The sequence below is a fragment of the Phyllostomus discolor genome, chromosome 10, assembly GCF_004126475.2.
Source record: "Phyllostomus discolor isolate MPI-MPIP mPhyDis1 chromosome 10, mPhyDis1.pri.v3, whole genome shotgun sequence".
Classification (NCBI taxonomy): Eukaryota; Metazoa; Chordata; class Mammalia; order Chiroptera; family Phyllostomidae; genus Phyllostomus; species Phyllostomus discolor.
This window is the reverse complement of record NC_040912.2, coordinates 69,952,926-69,974,940: the sequence shown is the minus strand read 5'-3', so window position 1 is coordinate 69,974,940 and position 22,015 is coordinate 69,952,926. Positions and strand designations below refer to the sequence as shown.

Sequence of the window (22,015 nt, the reverse complement as noted above, 5' to 3'; positions counted from 1 at the left end):
ATTAGGGAACTTCATTTGGGAGGATTCCTTAAGGCAAGTCTTGAGGAAGGACTCTTGTCCATCCAGTCGTCAAAGGAGCAGCACGGTTCACAGGAGTGGGAGCGCTTGGGACCAGGCTTCCTCTGCGTTCGAATCCTGGCTTCCTCACAGTGCTCCTCAGTACGTCTTAGCTATTGATAAAACCTTATAAAAGGTGTATGGTCACGTAGAGCTACCTGTAAAAGAAGTAAAAATAAATATAAACATTCAAGATATAAAACAGAGCAAAAATTACTTTAAAAAGTAAGTAATAAAAGCACTCATTCCTTCCGACTCCTGTCTCTGGCCCTTTCTTCCTCGTCCCTTCTCAAGCAGCCCTGTACCTGGGAGGCCTGGGCTCCAGCCCAGCTGGCAGGTCGCTGCTCTGGCCCTGGGGCCATGGCCTCCCTGGTTTCTTCATCTGTAAAACAACACATTGAGCTCACCACATGACCCTTAGGTTTCTCACAACTCCAAAATCTATTTCTTTTCATTCTTTATTTTGAACCTAAAATTCAGTCTCTCTTTAAGGAAAGTAAGATGGAAATGTTTACGTTCTTGGGCAGGACGGAAAAGTTAAATGATTTTCAAGCCACATGATACTCTTTACAGACATCGTCATAAACAGGAAGCAAGACAGAAAGTGGTGAAGAATGCAGGCTTTGGAGTTAGACAGACCTGGGCTCAAATTCAAGCCCTGTCATTTGTTATGCAAACTTGGTCAAGTTACTTAACTTCTCATACATAGCCTCACTTTTCTCAACCATAAAGTTGGATTGTCCTGAGCACAGTAACAGTTGTTGTTAAGATAAACATTTTTTAAAAATCATAGTCCCGTGAACTATAATAAAACCTGATGTTAATAATATCATTTGAGTATATTCAGAAGAAAATGTTCAAAGATAGATGGGAAAATAGAAATGTACAAATCCTCAGTAATTCCTTGAGAGTATAAAAGTTATATCCCTCATCAGGGCCCTCTGCTTAATTGTTGGCATTAGTTTACATTTTTATTTGACAGCTATTACATATGTAGGTGTTGGTGATGGTATTTTGTTTCATTTGTGTGTCTGTGTATGTTTTACTGCCAACTTTATTTTGTCTTCTCTATGTCCCAAGGGAGAAAAATGAAAATATTACATAAGAGCTCTTAGTCGTGCCTGAAGAACTGACTTCAATGATTTATATGAGAGACAAAATAATCTCAGGTTCTGAAAAAGAACACCTGGAGATTATTTCATAGCAAGTGAGGAAAATAAGATAGAACTTCTTCCTTTATTTCCCATTGCAGATTTCAACATATTAAAAATGGCAGATGCTTTCAAAACATGAATTTTAAATAACTTGTGGTGTCTTTGGTATGTTTAGTGGAATTGCTAGTTTTACTTTTAATTTTCTTACCTAAATCATCAGACAGACAAGCATTACTTGATCCTACATAGCTCTAAATAGTCTGTCAGGTTGTGCTAGTATTAAAATTTGTCCACTTTTTGGTAAGTTGTTGGTCTCAATAATTTTTACATACCAAATACATTAAGTTTTAACTTTAGCTCAGCTATATTTTATATGTTTTAAATTATAGTTTTATACACACTTAAGGTGGATTGATAAGCTCACTCAAAACTTACTTGCACAAAGACTATTGTTTTGCACTTACCACAGCAGCCAAGACATTCATGTAGTTGAATAATTAGTCTAATTATACATGCTAATGTTTCATGAAAAGAGTTGCTGGGAGAGATTGATGTTGCTGAGACTGGGGTTCTGCAGTTGCTGCTCTGAAGTTCTCAGCTGGTTCCAAGTACAGGACCTCGGCTGTTGCTGACACTCAGAGAAAGCTCTTCCCCCACATCCACTGCACTCACTCTTATCGGGGCTCTAATGGGGTGTCCTCCCTGCGGAGGGGCCCATCCTACCACTGCCCACAGAGCGCGCCTTTCTCCCTACACTGCCAGCTTTCTTTGTAACCTGCTTCACTCTTTTTAAACTTTTAGGAGCATCTGATGTTATACAGCTATTGACTGTCTCACCAACTAAAATTTTATCTCCAATTAGGTGATTTGCTGTTGAGTAGATCTCCAACCAAATCTAATTTCAATAGGAAAGGAACCTTGTCTTGTTCACTGCTATTTGTAAACCTAGTTTTTAAAAAATTGCTTACTGCTTGGTAGAAGTTAAATAAATGTTTGTTGAATGAATAAATAAATGTTTTATTTTCTGAAAAAAAAAACAATGCAGAACTTATGTCACAGGTTTTTTTATATTCAAAATAATTATGGGATTGATTTATGTCATTACCTAATCAGTAACACTATAATGTAAGTTTGTTGGATTATGCTTCAAAACATTACTGCCCCCAAAAGAATTACAGTAAGTTTCATTATTCTAAAATTTTCCGTATGCCTACAAATCTGAAAACTATCTATGGAAAATGTATTCTCTAAAAAAAATAACAGCGAAGCTTGCTTTTTTAATGGCTTTTTTCGGAGCTATGATGGAGAATGTAGATTTCTAATATTATCTATTATCTGTCAACATTTATATTTAGACCATTCCTATGATATGTGGCTAATTGTAGGAGAAAATTTTAGCAACATTTCTTGTGGTTAGGATTATACCACAGCATTCACTTATGTAAGAGTGATGCATTATGTAACCAATACTTATTAAAGATAAAAAGAAAACAAGAATGAAGTCTGTACATACTATTTTTATGGAATCAAAAAGTTATTTACTTTCTTTGTCCTATAGTGATTCCTGATTTTGTAATAATAGTTACATTTATTTCAGAATTTATTCTGTCAATTCTATTTAGTTAGCACTTTTCCTCCATTTTGATAGGCACAGAAAAACTTAATGAAGATATTCTTCCCAGCAACTGACAAAACAGAACAAAAGAGGAATTTAAAAGGAACCGGTGCCTTGCTCATCACGTAGAGAGACAGGTCAAGTCAAGGGCCTACAAATGGAAGGAAAGTTGAGGGAGGGAGTAAGCAAAAGAATGGCCTAACTGCTCTAGGTTTGTAAAGACTCCAAAGGGTCAGAGCACAGCTGTGGGTCAACATGAGGAAGAAATGTTGGGGACCACCTGAGGTAGAGGACAGCGTGAGGCACGGCAGTAGTGAAGGGCAGCAGGAGCAGAGGAACTTGGTCGGCACACAAGGTCCTCTGCCGGAACTTGTTGCAGGCAAGCTGGCCTCCTCTGGAAGCCCTGACTAAAGGAGGGGGAGATAGTTTAGGGGGATCTCACAGGGCCCAGAAGAAAAAAAGAGTGTTAGTGGAAAGTACTGATGGGTAGAATAGTGTCTGAAAATACAGACACTATTAAATCTCTTCAGAAGCAGCTCCAATGTCTAACAATGTATTTAACTCTGGCCTTCTTTTCATAAATGATAACATATTGTTAAAAGGACTATTTCGGAACCCTGTCTTTTATGATCATAGCTAGAGGTTAGCAGAATGGGGCATTGGTGACAGAATTTAACCTCACAGCCACAGTTCCGTATCAAGACTGTATTTGAAATGCCTGAAAATCATTGTAAGTTAACGATAATGGGGAAGATAGCAAATGAATTTTAGCTGGATGAATATGTGTTCTGATTATAAGAAGGCTCATCACAATTTTAGCACCAGTTAATGACATGAACGGAGAGAGCAAAGGGTTTTTAAAATACTAAAATTTCTAATCATTCATCCTAGAATCATTTATATCCTTAAGGATAGCATATTAATATTCAATTCAGAGAGGGAAAGCACATCTTCTTTTCATAATTTAAAAGAAGAATCAGTTTGTTGCCTCTATAAAAGTACAAATATATATTTTAGTGCTTTTGCTTATTTCATATCAATATATCAGTATTTTTCAGTATTTATGGATTTTATAATTTTTTTCTTTTGACAGTGGATTAGAAGAATATAACAATAGACCAAAGGTCAGTTACAGAAAATGTGAATATCAGCCATTTCCACCTCTGTGAAAGTTGGTAGCCTCATCCTTTATGCCGGTTTCAGTTGATCCTTAGTTTGTCCTGACCCACTTCCTCTTCGCCCTTAGTGGTTAGTCCCTGTCTCTCTCTGGTGTTTCCCACCCATAAATCCCTTCCATTGCTTCCGCAGTTCAGTCTCTGCTCTAACAAAGAAACCAAACCGAACCAAAAACTGTTTTAGTAACCTTTGTATTTATCTTGCTGTATTTACCTTTCCAAACCATTAAGGAATTTAGGAATACTATTTTTATTATATCTCTGCTAAAAATCTTCTGGTGCTTTTGTGTCATTTATGGGATTAGGTTCACATTCTCTTAGCCTAGCATTTGAATCATTTGAAAATCTGACCCCATCCAGTTTTTCCAACTTTTTTTCCTCTGTATACCCAACAAACCATCCCTCCACAACTCTGCCAAATCAATCAGTTCTTACACCCTGAAAATGTGTTTACTAGCCCAACCCTATTTCTTCCATTCTTTCTTAACCAAACCCTACTGGTTCAGTATTAGGTTGCACATTTTCTCACACGAGTATAGCTGTGCCAAGAAGGGTAGTTTATTTTCTCTCTAATCTAATCTTCATCTTTAGCTGACTCTCACTAACTGCCTAGACCCTTTGTCCTCACCGCCTGGTTTTGAGGAAACTGCCAAGTCCTTTTTATTCCACAAGAATCAAAAGAGGCCCCCCTTCCCTCTGCCTCATGGGGACAGTTCCCACTTTGCTACAGCAGAGTCTCCCCAATGGAACCTGCAGTGGGAAGTGAGGCAGGAGCCCCCCTGTCTTGGGCATTCTCCCCAACTCTGACTCCACCGTGCAGCTCTCCAAGCTGCCTGCCTTGTCTCAGTTTTCTTTTCACTGTGGTCCCCAGGCACCAGAAATGTGGGCTTTCTCTTTCCATACTGTCTTCCTAGCACCTTCCTTATGTAAACCTTTTTGATTAAGACCTGCCTTTTGCTACAGTGAAGGAGGATTAGCTTATTTAGAAAACTGATTTTTTTGTATATGTTATGGTAGGTTGACTTATAAATGGACCCAGTAAATGGGATCCCTAAATCCATACCCTTTGCTCTTTACCTGTTTTTCTTTCGAACTTTTACCTGGCCATGTAACTTCCTTTGACCCCAGGATAGTAGCAAACTAGGCAAAAGCAGAAGCTTAAAAAAGCACTTATGTGTTCTGCCTTCACTGTGAGGGTATGTAAGGGCCAAAGGAGCAGAACTGAGTCAGCCCAGTTGCCTTGGCCAAGATCTCAGACATGAGTGAGCCCAGACAAAATGAACAAAGCCACCTAACCAACTTGTAACTGACCACAGCTATGACTGGGTCATGCAGAGCCCTGAGCCCTGATCAGTAGAACTGCTTAGTCAACTATAGATAAATGAGATATGATTGTTGTTTTAAGACACTAAGTTTTAAAGCGGTATGTTACAGAACAAAGGCTGACTGATACTGTGCACTACTGTCTTGCTACAAAATCCTGTCCACCTTCTCCTCCCTGTTCTCTTGTAGTACAAGAGATCCACAGGATTGGATTAGTATAATCCTTGGCCTGAGCTATATGCCACATTGATCTATTCACTTACATATATGTAATCCTCATAATATGACTTTCTATAAATATACCATCACTTACTAATTTTATTAAAATGGGCATTTGGGTGATTCCCAGATTTTTGTTATTTCAGACAATGCTACTTTGAATAGCTTGTATATGTTTCTTGGTATATATGGGCACTTTTGTTGAGTGTGTACCTAAGACTAATTGAATTGATGAGAATGTAAAATGTATCTCTACAAGATAATACTAAACTTTTTCAAGTTTTACCAAGAGTTGTGCCAAGATCCTTGTCCTCCTTTGGTCTTTTACCACACGCTATTTTCTTTGGATACTTAGCTTTTGTGATGTGTGTGCCCTACATCTGTAGCTGTATCGTTGTCTCCTGCAGGCAAGGATCTGGACTCTTAACTTCATTGCTTTGCTCATAGACTTTAGAATATAGTGCACAAAATTAAATATTGATTAAGAATTTGTTGATGTACTTTAAAATTGCATCATTATGAAAATTTCTGGATACTCCTTTTCTTTCTATTTCAGACTAATTCAGACATCTATATTCTGTGCTCCCAAATTCCCTGAATGTGCTCTATTGGAGAGTTATAACCATCCATACTGTTGTTTGTTTCTCCAGCTCAGATTAACTCCTTGTAGACTAGAGGTTACTATTCCACATTGTTCCACCAGGCACTGAATATGTGCTTGATTTCATCAAATTAGTCATTCAAACTTATTTATTGATTACCATGTGCAGACTCTTTAAATGAAAGAATGAATGAATAAATAGTGTGAATTTTGCTATAAAAATGGTGATGCTTAAAAAGAGACATTAAGCAGCACTGGCAATATATTAGATATATATTGATGGATAGATAGATAGATATGCTAATTACTGCCACCACAGATATAGAACAGCTGTTAACCTAACAGCATAGACCAGAAGTGTAGAAAACTGTAAAAGAAAACAACTTAAGCTGGCAGAATATGACATAACCATGTACATAGAGTGGAGTGGATCATCGAGTACTTGACTGTTTCCTCCATGACTTTCGCATCCTGGTTGAAAAGACGTCATAAGTCATTCACAGAACCTGATGTAACTGGTGATTTAAAGCTGTTTCCAAAAACCCTTATACCAGAATTCAAAAACAATTTAAAAAATAGACAATTTTTAAAACCTTTTTATTCTTCTTTGAAGGTGTTATATGCATATACAAAAGTGTGACCCAAGGCAACTGAGTATAATTTTTGTTGGTCACTGTGGTCAGTGAATGAACAAGGATACACATAATGATTATTTGAGAACAATATTCATTACCTGAAAAATATTGTCCTTAGAGGTAGGATTGTGATAACTATATGTGCTTATGAGTATTTATTAAACTGAACAAATATGACACGTATTTAAGAAGCATGAAAGGGCTCAACTCCCTTATGAAATACAAAAAATGATGAAACCTGGTGATCAGATAGCCTTCTGGACTGAGGTGGGTTATGATGAGCAGGCAGAAATTACTGGTGAAGGAAGTCAAAAGGCACAAACTTCCAGTTATAAAATAAGCCACGGGATGCAATGCACAGCTTGGTGACTATTGTTAAGAACACTGTACTGCATATTTGAAAGTGGCTAAAAGAGTAAGTAGATCTTAAAACTTCTCATCACAGAGAAAAAACTTCTGTAACTGTGTTGATGGATGTTAACTAGACTTACTGTGGTTATCATTTTACAGTATATATAAATATCAAGTCATTGTCATATACCTGAAACTAATATTGTATAATGTTGTATGTCACTTATACCTCAAATTTTAAAAGTGATAGGGATTTGAAATGAGTAAAACAGTGTAAAATGAGTAAGGGAGCTGCAACAAAACAAAAAAATGATGTTATATTTGCAAATAGTGTAGAAAATATGGATATGGCTATCATTGCTTGCAATACCTCTTTTTACTTTGAACACAAATACAGTATTTTGCCATGAGTAATGTGCACTTTTTTGCCCAAATTTTTTAGGGAAAAATAAGGGTGCACATTATATGTGGGTATAGTGATTGCAAACCATGGGTATAATAATGGGCATCATAATCCTGTGTATCATGTGCACAAAACATGGGTGTGTATTTTACACAGGAGCACATTATACATGGCAAAATATGGTGTACCATTTTTATTCAAAGAAAAACAAATTCTGATGTGGTTAGTCTTTTCCTTGACCTCAAGCAAGACATATTTATGGATGTTTGACAGGATCTGTTTAATCTTTCCAAAGTTTGCACTTCATTGTAGACAACTATGCATTGTCCCCTCAAGGGTTTAACTATTAGAGTTAGTAAGAACTGTCTAAGAGAATGAAAGTGTTAGGTGTGTGTATTGTGAAAGATATGAATAATTGATGAAATAATTTAAGGCATAGTTAAAACTACTAAAGGACAGTGTTATATCATAGCAGTACTGTTTTTGTTGGAGTGTTTGGAGTATACAGCCACTGTGGTTGCTTGCAGCCCTGTCCCTGTGTCCTATCCCTGTTGCATGGCTAGTGACTGCACAGCTGCTTGTGGCCCTGTCCCCGTTACACGGAATATGTCTGTGTTTCTGTGTAACACTGAGATGTTTTCCTATTAGGGTGATAATATATGTTATAAAGAGCTGGAGTTATAAGAAAAATCATCAAAAGAACATTAAAGTCACTTCATAATACCATTTTAAAAAATAGATATTTAAAAATTAAAAATAAAAGTGCATCCTTTATTCTTGACCCCATATGCAGTATAAACAATTTTGTGTGTATATCTTTGTGATATTAATATATTCAATTTACAGTAATTTTAGATCTCATATATCCAGCACTATTTTTCATAGAATCCACCACTCTTTATTTAATGTTCTGCCAATTAAAGTCATATCATGAATAAATGGGTTAAAAATTATTTTATAATTAAAGTTATCCCTATAACTTGGATTTCTTTAAAATCAATTGATTATAATAAGTTATAAAAATGAAAAAATTGAACTTTGTGATAGAGAGTACAAATTGCAGTAGTGATTGATAGATAATATACGTGATATAAAAAATTACTAGGCGAGGATGAGAAAGCATGTATCCTGCTACCAAATATTCAGTGAATAGATTATAGCTACAATCATGCCTTTAATGTTTTTCATGCTAATTGTTAGGAAGAGGTATGGAGAATCATGGGACCTTAATAATATGCCTTGCCATTTTAATTGCTGAGAGAAGTAAGAGAATCTTAATTGCCAGGAGACACATTACTAATTAAAGTGTCATTTACATTCATTCTGAAATAATTAGTTGGAATATGTGTAAGAGCTGAGATATAAATTTAGTTCCAAATTCAAGAGCATACTTTGTTAAAATGATCTATTGTTAACAAAGGTTAACAATCATAAAATTTTAAATGTTTCTTTTTTATTTGGAACAATTTGATTTTTTATTGGATTATTGAACTTGAAAGAATGAAGTTCACAGCATTTTAAAACTTAGTATGATTTTTTTAAGTTGCTATAACACTAAGTTGAATTCCTAAGTTGCTTTCAGGTATCTGGGCATTAATATTTTGTTTTAGTGTTTATCACAATTTTGGAAAAACATACTTCTTTTTTATTTTTAAGATATTATTTATTTTTTTAGAGAGAGAGGAAGGGAGGGAAAGAAGGAGAGAAATATTGATATGCAAGAGATATATCAATTGCCTCTCTCACGCCCCCAACTGAGGGCCTGGCCCACAACGCGGGCATGTGCCCGGACTGAGAATCAACCAGTGACATTTCAGTTCATAGGCCAGCGCTGAATCCACTGAGCCACATCAACTAGAGCTACTTTTTCAATATATGATGGTGTCACCATGTAGTTACATTATAATATGTGAATTGCAAGTTTTGTCAACACTGCATGGCAACTCATAAACATAGCTGTGTTTTGGTGGACTTTTAAAATGATAGATTAAGTTTTAATAATTCCTGGTTAAACTAAATTAATTTAAAAGTTATATATACTTGGAAGTATATATTCACTGTCATATATACTTGGAAGGAGTTTAAACAATTATTTCTTCCTCCAGGATTTGGACATATAAAATTGAATACTCGTTTTCTTGGCACATCATCAGCAGTCCCTCCTTGTTTTACTTTCCTCCCTGATTCTATACCTTATTTTGCTCATCCCTGCATAACTATCTATTCTATATTGTGCAATGTATCCTTGAATGTTACATATTCTTATAAAATATATGGTGTTTTCTGTACCTATGTATTTTAAATTTATATATTTATGCTAAAGATATTCAATTTCTTATTTTTTCATCCAGCATTAAGTGTTTATGATCTATGTGAACTGTTACATATTCTTCTAGGTCATTGCTTCTTGATATTACACAACATTCTATATCATCTATCACATTTGACCTATGTTTTCCTCCAATGACAAACATCTGAATTGTCTCCAGTCGATCACCATAGATAAGGCCCCACTGATTATCCTTGTTCATTTCCATTTGTAGGCCTAAGAATTTCTCAACTATATGTAATGAAGAATCAGACATACTCATACTTAATTTCATTATTCCAAGGTTTCTTTTTAGATTATTTGTTCTTATTTACAACCCTACTTCCTTATATCCTTACCCCAAAATGCTATATTGACCTTTCTAATTTTTGCTTTTTTGATGAATGGGAAGCAATGGGGTTTTTTTTGTTCAGTAAATTTGAGTATCTATTCCTATGAATTTTGTCCAATTAGTCATTTTCTTTTGTTATTCATATATTTATCTCCTCTGCCAATTTTGCTTTTTTGTTTTCAACTTCTTTTCATTGTTTTATAAATGTTCCTTCTCCTGATCAGCACTGTCCAATATCATAGCAATGATGGAAATATGCATCTTGACAGCATAGTAGGTTAAACTGCTAAATTTTTCTCAGATTCCTGGAGTATTGATATATTTTTCATTGTTTTGTTTCAGCATTTATCACACTGTGACGACCACAGGTGACTTTTGAGCACTTGAAATAAGGCTGTGACTAGGGGCCAAAATTTTTATTATATTTAATTTTATTAATTTAAGTTTAAATAGCCACATTTGCCTACTGTATTGGACAAAGACCATGTAGATAATTATCTTTTGTTTGTTTTAGCTATTGTAGATGTACTCATGATTTGTTGTCTGCCTGATAACCTTGTCAACTTTATCAATTTCATTCCTGTACATTTGTGATTTTGGAGATTTTTAAAAAGTTTCCTTCACCCCTAAATCACAGAAATAATCTCCTTCATTTTTCTCTTTTATTGTAGGTTTATAGATTTATCTCTTAGGTCTTTAACCTATTTAGAGCTCCCTTTTGGATATAGTATAAGGAAAGCCCCCAACTTTGTTTTCTCAACAACCTAGTTTCCCCACACTGTTGTGGGGAGAACAGTTCATTCTTCAACAGTTCATTCTTCACCCTCTGTTTTTGCAGTAGAAGCACAGTACTGATTGTAGTAAGCTGACTTGATCACTTGTATTATTCTAAGTTTATTTTGTTATATTTTTTCTGTAGGAGATTATGTCTCCTACAAATAACAGTTTCCTCAGCAAATAACAGTTTTTTTAATTTACTGTCTTCACTCTTTTTATTTTTCTTGACTTATACAGTGGTGCAGGGCCTCTAGTGCTGAGTTATTTGGAAGTGACAGCAGGCATAGTTGCCTTTTCCCAGTCTTAGAACTAAATCTGTATTTTTCAGTGTTTTCCAGAGAAACAGAACCAACAGAATACACATGCACTTGTATGTGTGTTTATGTATTAAGAGATTTATCATAAAGAATTGACTCATGACTCTAGAGTCCGGCAAATCCAAAATCTGTAGAGCCAATGTCCCAGTTTGAACATGAAGTCCAGAAGCTACTGTCGACCTGGAAGAGCCGATGTTTCGGTTAGAAGGAGGTCAGACAGGAAAATTCCCTCTTACCTGTGGGAAGATCAGCTTTTTGTTCTATTCAGGCCTACAACTAACTGGATGTGATCCTTCCACATTAGGGAGGACAAGCTACTTTACTCAGTCTACCAATTTAAATGCTAACTTCATACAAAAACATCCTCACAGAAACACCCAAAATGTTTGACAACTATTTAGACATCCTGTGGCCCAGTCAACTTGACACAGAAAATTAACCATCACAGTATCTAAAACTTATTTTATTCATAATAATTTGCTTTATGTTCTTAGTATACAGCTTTACCAAATTATTTATTAAAGCAAAAATTGTTGAATTGTATCAAATGTTTTCTCTATGTATTGAGGTACCAGTATTATTTTTTTCCATTAAACCATCAATATATTGATTTATACTTGGTGGGTTTTTTCATGTTAAATCACCTTTACATTCATGTTTTATCATTAAAGTAATTTAAAATTAAATAATTTAAATATTCTCTTCAGTTTATCTGTCTGCTGAATTTGAGTAAGATTTCATGAATTTAAAATGGCTGATCCCCTCTTTCTGTAATTTATATGGTCATCTCCATTGCTAAATTTCTCATTACTGTTTATAGATAAAATTGGCCAGCAATTTTTTTCTTTTAATGTTCTCATCCAGTTTGAAATTTGAGTATCAAAGTTGTATTAATCTCATTAAATCAATTGAGCAGCTTTTTTCTTTTTTTCTTGTTCCTTATTTTCCTTCTCTTTCTTCTTCCCTCACCCTCCTCCCCTCCTCCCACTTTTCCTCCTCCCACTCTTCCTCCACCCCCTCCTCTTCTTCCCCCTCCCTTTCTTCTCCTCCTCTTTTCTTCTTCCTCCCCTTCCTTCCCTTCTTTCCCCTCCTTCTCCTCCTCATCCTCCTTTTCTTTACTTAAACAACTTGTAAAAGAGGAATTTTGTCATTGGAAGTTTATTTAAAACTATTCCAACTACCTATCCGAATGCCCAAAATCTGGAACGCTTACAAAAACAAATGTTGGCAAGGATATAGAGTAATAGGAACTCTTTCATCACTGTTGGAAATGCAAAATGATACAGCCCCTTTGGAAGGCAGTTTGGCAGTTTCTTACAAAGCTAAACATTTTTACTATATGACCCAACAATCATGCTACTTGGTATTGAATATTTACCCAAAGAAGTTGAAAGCCTATGTCCACACAAAACTTGCACATGGATGTTTATAGCAGCTTTATTCACAACTGCCAAAACTTGAAAGCAATCATGATGGCCTTCAGTAGGTGAATGGATACGTAAACTGTGATACATTTTTTAAAATGGAATATTCTGGGGATGGTTGGGGTAGGGGGACGTGGTGGCGGGAAAATGGAGATAACAGTACTTGAACAACAATAAAAAAAGAATTAAAAATAGAATATTCTATGCAAAAAAGAAATGAGCTATTAAGCCTTGAAAAGACATGGAGGAATCTCACAGGCATATTACTTAGTGAAAGAAACCGATGTTATTTAAAAGGCCATGGGCTGTATGATTCCAACTACATGACATTCAGACGGGAGGGGTGAATAGGCAGAGCATAGAGGATTCTTAAGGCAGTGGAAAAGCTCTGTATGATATGATAATGACGGGCATGTATCACTATACATTTGGCCAAATACATGTTAAGTGTATAATACCAAGAGTGAACCATTATGGTCAACTCTGAACTTTGGGTGATTATGCATATTTGTCAGTTGTAACAAATGTACCACTCTAATGCAGAATGTTACTGGGGAGTGTTTGCCTGTATGGGGCAGGGATTGTAAAGAAAACCTCCAAAAATATTAAATGGAAAGTGCCAGAAATAAACAATCATAAGTTTTATTTTTAATTATATTTTATTGATTATGCTATTACAGTTGTCCCGACTTTTCCCCTTTGCCCCTCCACCCAGGACCCCTCAGGCAATCCCCCTACCATTGTTCATGTCTGTAGTCTTGCATATAAGTTCTTCGGTTACTCCATTTCCTATATGGTACTTTACATCCCCGTAGCTATCATAAGTTTTAAATTGTGATCCCTTCTGAGTTGCATTACACGAAATTTTTGACCTCTTGCTCCATCCTGCCCTGGACGTAAATCATTCCTTTGTCCAGCATATGCATGCTGCATAAGCTGCCTATCTGTTAGCCACTTAGTAACCATCCAGGTTATTAGATCAGTTAGCAGAGAAAACACATTCATAGAACTTTTGTTACAGTATATTGTTACAGTTTTTCTACTTTATTGTTAATCTCTACTGTGCATAATTTATAAGTTAAATTTTATCATAGGTATGTATTTATAAGAAAAAAAAATCACAGTACAGTGTGTATGGGGTTTGTTACTGTCTACTGTCTCATGCATCGTCCGAGAGTCTTGGAATGTGCCCACGGATAACGGAGACTGCTCTATCTTCCTCTTAATTTTGCTGTGAACTTTAAACTGTTGTAAAAAAAAGTAAAATCTTTAAAAAAACACATCTTATTTGTAATATTATCTGGAATGGAAGAGTAAGTTGGCAGTAAGAGAAGGTCTTTGATAGCCATTTCAAAATTTTTAGCCTTTCTTGGTCTGTTTAACTTTTCTAGTTCATCCTTCATCAATTTCCTTTATATTTGATACTTCTTAGATCTTAGTTACAGTTGTTAATATTTTAATATTTAGAAATAGTTATTGTGTCTCTATGGATCTCCTTTTACGTTTTTTCCTTTCATTTTTTTCTTGTTTCATGTATGTTTATATATTTTTTTGTTTTAATTCTTATTCCTGAAGAGGTGTGTCTATTTTACTAATCTTTTTCTTTTTTGAAGGTTTTATTTATTTTTAGAGAGAGGGGAAGCGAGGGAGAAAGAGAGGAAGGAAGAGGAACATCGATGTGCAAGAGAAACAATTGGTTGCCTCTCACACACCCCCAACTGGGGACCTGGCCCACAACCCAGGCACGTGCCCTGACTGGGAATCAAACTGGCGACCTTTTGGTTTGCAGACCAACACTCAATCCACAGGTCCACACCAGTTGGGCTGTCTTACTAATCTTCTTAAAACATCAAAACTCATTGTATTCATTTTCTTTATTGTTATTTCTGTTACATTGACTTCTGCCCAAATCTATATTTCTTTCTTATTTCTCTAGCTTTGTTAGGCTGTGCTTTTTCTAATTTCTTAAGTTGAATAATTCAGCTCATTTTTCTCCATTCTTATATTCCAATAACTTTCACTTTATAATATGTAGTTTTTGGTTTGGGTTTTGAATTCATTTTTATTTACTTTATTACTCAAGTTAAGGCTCCCCTCCACCTCCCCATTTCTTCAGGAGGCTACTTTTTCATATCAAAGTAGCTTTCTTTCCTATTTATATTGATCCTTGGTTAATTTTTTTCACCCAGTTTTACCTTTAATTTCCTCCTATAGTGTCATGAATGTGATTCTTCTTTGCCATGTATTACACTTCATAATCTTTCAGAATTTTTCATCTGTATGTGCGTCCAAGATTTCCATTTAGCTGAACACATGCATTGCAACTGGCAAATGATTGCAAAGCATTCACATTGGAATTAGCTACTAACATGCACCCGAGGCACAGCACATTCAACTCCTTTATTATTCTCATTATATAATATTCACATCTCCAGCCCTCTCTGTTCCCTAATTTGCCACTGATTTAGGAGTTTGAATATTTGGTGATCTAAATTCAATTTATTGTACCTGAATTCTTTTAAAAGAATGATTTTGATTTTTATCTAAACTCTAGAGCATTGCTGTACTCTCAGAAGCACCATGTTTAGTTTTTTTTCTTTGCTTTTATTACCATTCACAGATACTTTTGTAAACTCCCTAGGTGAAATAGTTGTGTGTGTGTGTGTGTGTGTGTATAGAGATAGATAGATAGATAGATAATAGATAGTTGAATATATGCTTCATGAAAGGCTTAGATATTCAGCTTCTCATAATGGCCTCATTCATTTTAACTTTCATTACTCCCATCAATGAATTATTTGCTCTAAGCATGGCAACCAAGTCTGACCAAGTAATAACTTGGGAGACTTGTATGGGCCACCCTCCCCTTAATCTTCCTCAGCACATCTTCCACATTTCTGATCTCATAGTTGAGGTTTTCTGAATCTTAAAGTGCTGTGCTTACTGTTACTAAAAATGCCCTCCAGACCTCCTTTTCTTTCCCTGCCACCCCATTCATATAAAAAGGTTGTTTTCAGTAATGTACATCTGTGTAGAAACTCTTCTCTACCATTTCTGACCTTCCTCAGAAAATGGTCTCACCTGATGATGTTAATTTTCTTCTCCCCCAGTAAGCTTCCAGTTTAAAAATACAGTGGAATTGGGTACTTTTTCATCTTACTGATCTTCATAGATATGATTTCTATTTAAAGTAGGAAGTAACTTGGATTTTTCAACATGCTCAATTGATAGAAGAATTACGGTTTTCTTTCTTGCATCCCATAGAGCTTTCTACAGTATATTTTAATTATGTATGAAAATGCCTTAGCTGCCCTGCTTATAAGGATCCTGTGGCCATGATCTTTGTCTGCTTCATCTTTAATTCTTCACTGATTTCCTAGTACACTGTTTTACAAAGGATAGCTATCTAATTGACTATTAAATAAATAACCATAAATACCTCCATTTGTTGAGTACGCTTTGTTTACTATTCTATAACTGTAATTTATAACTCTTGATTATTCATACATGAAAAAGGGTATACTCTGTCTAACATTATCTTGTGTCTTCTGCCCTATTCTATGGAGATTATATTATGATGAAATTTGGATTTGGAGAAACCCAGTTACAAAGCTGATTTCTGTGAGGGCACCTTGTCCTGTTACAGATGTTCTTCCTCTCCCCAATATTGAGCTTTAATTTAGGACTTCTTCTAATATCTTGTTATCCTCCCTTATCCTCAAGTATGATCAGAAAAGTAAGAGTTATAGTGGAATTTTTTGAAAAGTTCCAAGAGGCCCCAAAATGCACTAGTCACTTCTGCTGATATTTGACTTGATACTGCATCCCATCAACCTGCAGTTTTATCATTAGCCTTAAAACAAAACCTACTTTTCAGGGAATTCTTGTAGAAGTTTCAAACACATGTAAGTGTTCTCATAATTTGTATATATTTGGTACAGTGAGATTCATTAGTTCTTAAAGGAATCTGTGGCCAGTGTAAACAAGATAACTTTAATCATTGTGCCCTTTCTGTAGAAGTCAGGTGAACATACTGGGAAGATTCCTGAACAGCAGCAGTCAATTTTTAAAGTAGGATATGTGTCCATTATCTGGTACGCTGTCACCCTTGTGAAGTACTCATCTATTACGCTGCTAATTAGCAACTTGATGGAGTGTATGGTTTCTTATAGCTGTGACATCCAAATAAAGCAGAGTGATTGCTTAAAAGTACTTAGCTACTTTAAATATGTTTAATCTTCATTAGTTCTCATAACTCTGTGATGTTTAGCTTACGATATACAATATATCATATTATTTGTGATATAATTGATATAACTTTTATATCAATAATTGCTATAACTTTTTTATCAATAATTGCTATGACTTTTATATCAATAATTGATATGACTTTTATATCAATTTACCAAGAGATTGCCAAAGCATCAAGAGGTTAAGGAATTTGGCAAGTCATACAACTAGTAAGTGACCATGATTTAAACCTCAGTTTGTCTGATTCCAGAACTTGTCCCTAAACCACTAGGCAACACTGCCTGATGATAATCACAATGCTTTATGCAAGTGATCACAATACAAACTCACAAACCTCAAATGCTGCCAAAGACAAGATAAGCCAAATGTGTGAAGTGATTAAGTATAAAGTCAGTAAGAGTGGAATAGTCAGTATTATGAGGATCAAGAGAACATGAAAAGAAATTCATATTTGCATGTATTTTAATTCTGTGCTTTCAAAGCACATCTGCAGGCCCGACTTGACCTGTAAGGCCACTATTTTTGCATCTCTTGGCTTATAGAAATTATCCCTTCCTATTTCTACCTTCAAATAATGTTTGAGGCTTTGCTAGTTACCACATACTCAGAAGTAGCATTTATTTTTTTCTTAATGAGTAAGGGACCACAGCTACATATTTGGAATGGATTTCATTGATATAAGAGTGAAAAGAATTATTTATTTCTTTTTAAACATTTTTTTAAATCAATGAAGTCCCATAGATGTACACTGCTATTATTTTGCCATCTGATAAAATGATTCTATTGTCTTCTCTGTAGTTATCTGACATTGAGGTTTGAGAATTGTGGTCCTATTCATTATTGAATAACTAATTTGTAACCTCTAAATATTTGGGTCTTGATATGGGACATATAATGCACCATCAGTTTGATATTTATCCATCCTCTCTGAATTGCATCAGACAATAGGCTTGGCATGGTAAGTACCTTAATTCATAAGTGCATTTTAAGCCTGTGTCTTTGCAGTAATTTATATAAAAAGCAAATTTGTCTTTTATCCATGTGAGCATTCTAGATCCTGTTTATGTAGTTATTTTGCTAAAATAACATTTAGACACTATGTTGGGAGGGCTTTGTTGAAATAGTCTTTACATTTTAAAAATGTAAAATATTCCTAATTCAAGGGAATTTACCTATGTATAAAAGCAAGTGATTTTTATTGTTTAAATATAAGATTAGGAAACAAAATTTCTCATGTTAAAGTGCTCTAGAGTTTAGATAAAAATCAAAATCATTCTTTTAAAAGAATTCAGGTACAATAAATTGAATTTAGATCACAAATATTCAAACTCCTGAATCAGTGGCAAATTAGGGAACAGAGAGGGCTGGAGATGTGAATATTATATAATGAGGATAATAAAGGAGTTGAATGCGCTGTGCCTCGGGTGCATGTTAGTAGCTAATTCCAATGTGAATGCTTTGCAATCATTTGCCAGTTGCAATGCATGTGTTCAGCTAAATGGAAATCTTGGACGTTCTCTCATACACCCCATTATTTGTAATTGAACACCTGATTTTTATCATGCAACAAATTAACATCTGCACTGGATCTGTCTTTTGTGCATATGGATACACTGATTAGAATTTTTCAGATAGGCCGGTACTTGAAAACAAAAAGACAACATTGTGAAACACTTCCAGCCATAATTTTTGATTACATATTGAGAATCGTTTAATTATCTTACTCCATTTAATTAGCCCTTCTACTTAGGTCAATTGCTTTTTTTATTAACATGACATGTTAGCAATTTGTTAATTGGCATGAAATAACATGAGACTTCTCTGAGTACTTTCTGTGTGCTTAAGGAAGCTAAGGAAAAGGCGAAGCGGTAAGTGTGTTCATTAGCCCCCTACAGCATTTACCACTGCTGTTGTATGGTGCCACCAAATCATGTGTTCCTGTCCTGTGAGTTTCTTTCCTTCTATTATACCAAATGAGACTGTTGACTAGAGTGATTAAAAAATGAGACCTTGGGTATATATTTAATATAGAAGAGCCTTTTCTGAAATTAAGAGAATGATGAAAAGTGAAGATGTATGTATGTAAATGATAGTAGATGGAGGGGAGCGGAGCTAGGCCGAAAGATTCATACATGTGCGTAAGAAAATTAAAGAGAGCACTATGCTAGGGGAAGTAAGCCAGGTGGTGAAAGACAAATACCATATGATCTCACCTGCAAGTGAAACCTAATCAACAAAACAAACAAGCAAGCAAAATAGAACCAGAGACATTGAAATTAAGAACAAACTGACAGTAACCAGAAGGGAGTGGGGAGGGGGATAATGGAGGAAGGAAAGGGAAGGGGTCGTCAAGGAACGAGTATAAAGGAGTCGTGGACAAAGACAATGAGGGGTGGGAGAGAGGATTGAATGTTGGAGGTGGGTGTGGTTAGGGAGGGGGAGAGTAATGAGGGGGAAGTGGAGACAAATGTAATTGAACGATGAAAAATAATAATAAAGCAAAAGATTTTGTTGGTATCAAACCTTTAAGCTCCAAGCCTCTTTACCAGTGTTTTATGTTAAATAATTTTTACATATCAACAGTATTGTTTCGTAGCATCAACTAAAGCCTCTCACTGTATTGATTACATATATCTCCATCAAAGTAAAAACTATATTCAGCCATAAGTTTTTAAATGAATTTATAGTACCACAAAATAAGTCTCTGAGGAGTGTAGTATAAGGGTATCATTGATTACACCTAGGAAAAAAATTATTTTACCCTCTAGAATATGGCACAAATAGATGACCACCAGTAATCTGGCACTGGGGGGCAAGTTTTAGCCAGAACACATTTTACCACCTTGTATTATATCCATTAACCATGAGTCATTTTCTTTCTAACGTCCGAGTGAATTATCGTTGCAGTGCTGTCACAACTTTGAGGAACTTTGTGGTGCTGAGAACGGAGAGCCTAGAAGAAAGAGTCCTGGTTTCCCTGTTAGTTGTTTCTTTATATTCTGCTGTATTCCCAAAATAGGATTACCTCATACCAGCATACGATTTAAGAGCTAGAGGAGATTTTGGATTGCTTGACCCAACAGTAGTGTTTGTAAATAAAGCACTGAGAGTAAGAGTGGTAGGCCTTTCTGGAATTTATTCAGTTAACCTGAACTGAGTGCATCCATGTTGGGCATTCTGGCTAATACAATGATAAATGTACACTAACTCCATCCCAGCCAGAATTGTTCGTTTCCTTTCTTGTCAGTAATATTTCCATCCACTTGGGGGCACTATGATCAAATACAGGGATGGGCAAAAGTAGGTGTATAGCTTTGAGCATGCAAAACAGTTTATTCTTGTATTATTAATTTATTAACTATTATTTATTTGTATTGTTTCCATACAAACAACTGTAAATCTACTTTTTCTCACCCCTGTATGGGAAGAAAAGAGAAAAATATGGGGTTTGGGGGTTACTTCGGCTAGAAAAATTGTATTACTTTGAGAAACCCTGCCTGACTATATACTTTTAGGTGAAACACCTTTTTAGATATAGATAGCTGAGAGTGTTGCTTGTGTGAGAATAGGTATAGACCAACCAGCGGTGAGCCTGTGGTCCCTGAAGCACCAGCATCACCCGAGACCTTGTTAGAAATGCAGATTCTCAGGCCTGATCTAAACCAGAAACTCAGGGAGTGGGGCCGAGCAGTATGTATTTTCACAAGCTCTCTGTAAGATTTCAGTGCATGCTGACATTTGAGGACCACTGAATTAGAGTAAGTGGATTTTGACATACTTTTTTCTACATACTAAAATTTCTAACTATGGAAAAATTATTAGGTTAAAAATTATCAAATATGCTTGAAATATTGTGAAAATGTTTCTTAGGAAAGGTTCCTCCCCTGCATTAACAATAAATGAGACTGAAGAGCTAAACTGAACTTTTTTAAAAAAATTATTTTAGAGACTTTATTTATTTATTTTTGGGGAAAGGGGAAGATAGGGAGAAAGCGAGGGAGAGAAACATCAATGTGTGGTTGCCTCTCATGTGGCCCCTACTGGGGACCTGGCCTGCAACACAGGCATGTGCCCTGACTGGGAATCCACCTAGTGACCCTTTGGTTCTCAGGCTGGTACTCAATCCACTGAGCTATACCAACCAGGGCTAAACTTTTTTTTTTATCAGTGACTTTCAGCCACCTCTCCCACCCCAAATTTTTAATGAAGTGACAATTTCAGATAACTCATTTGTTTTCTATTATATAGATAAACCAAGTAATGGAATTTCTCAAATATAATTCCTTGTGATGATGTCAAGACACAGCCTAGATTTCAACATAGTGTTTCTAACAGTATTTCTTTACATCTTTATAGTATCTTTACACTTATTAAAAGAGCTGTTATATTTATTGTGTTATTTGATCCTCAGGATAATCCTTTGAGGCAATTAAGAAACTAATCATTACCTTTGTTTACAGTTAGGAAAAACTGAAATGAGTTTTAGAATTCTTGAAGTGCTACATTCATATAGAGACTATACTAATTGCCTTTTTAATAAGTAGTTAATTTTGTTCCTTTGTTCCTCAGAGTTAGTGAGAACTGCTAGAAGAGAATACTGCTACCCATAAAAGAACTCTAAACCTCTAATGTGTTAGTTAGGAAGGACAATATTCTGGGATATGGGTTTTCCTTCCTAGAGGTATTCCCTCACACCCTTCCTTCCTGCTGTTCCAGGACTCAGATATACCCTGCCTCCCCCTCCGTTTCTTCTTTTCCATTTAGACATTTCTTCCTTGTTTGCCTTTGATCAGTTAAAGTAGTTAGACCTTCTGAATGCCTTTATGCTGAGGGAGAACAAATAAAGTCATCACAGAGAATAATATAAGAAAGTACCAGTGAAGTTTGCCATCACTCTGGTGGATTCTGACCTGCTTACCCACTGCCTGCCGGGCTCTACTGGAAAGGCTGGCCTGACTTAGGTGGCACCTCATGAGGGTGTCCTACTATTTGGCTCTTAGTCTTTTCTCCCAGTGAAAACTCTAACCCTAACAGCCACCACCAGGGAATGGCC

General features: G+C 35.6%; 1 protein-coding gene across 1 annotated transcript in view; it reads left to right on the top strand.

Moving 5' to 3' along the window:
• CADPS2 (calcium dependent secretion activator 2) overlaps positions 1-22,015 on the top strand; it is a 575,914-nt gene that overhangs the window by 319,192 nt on the left and 234,707 nt on the right.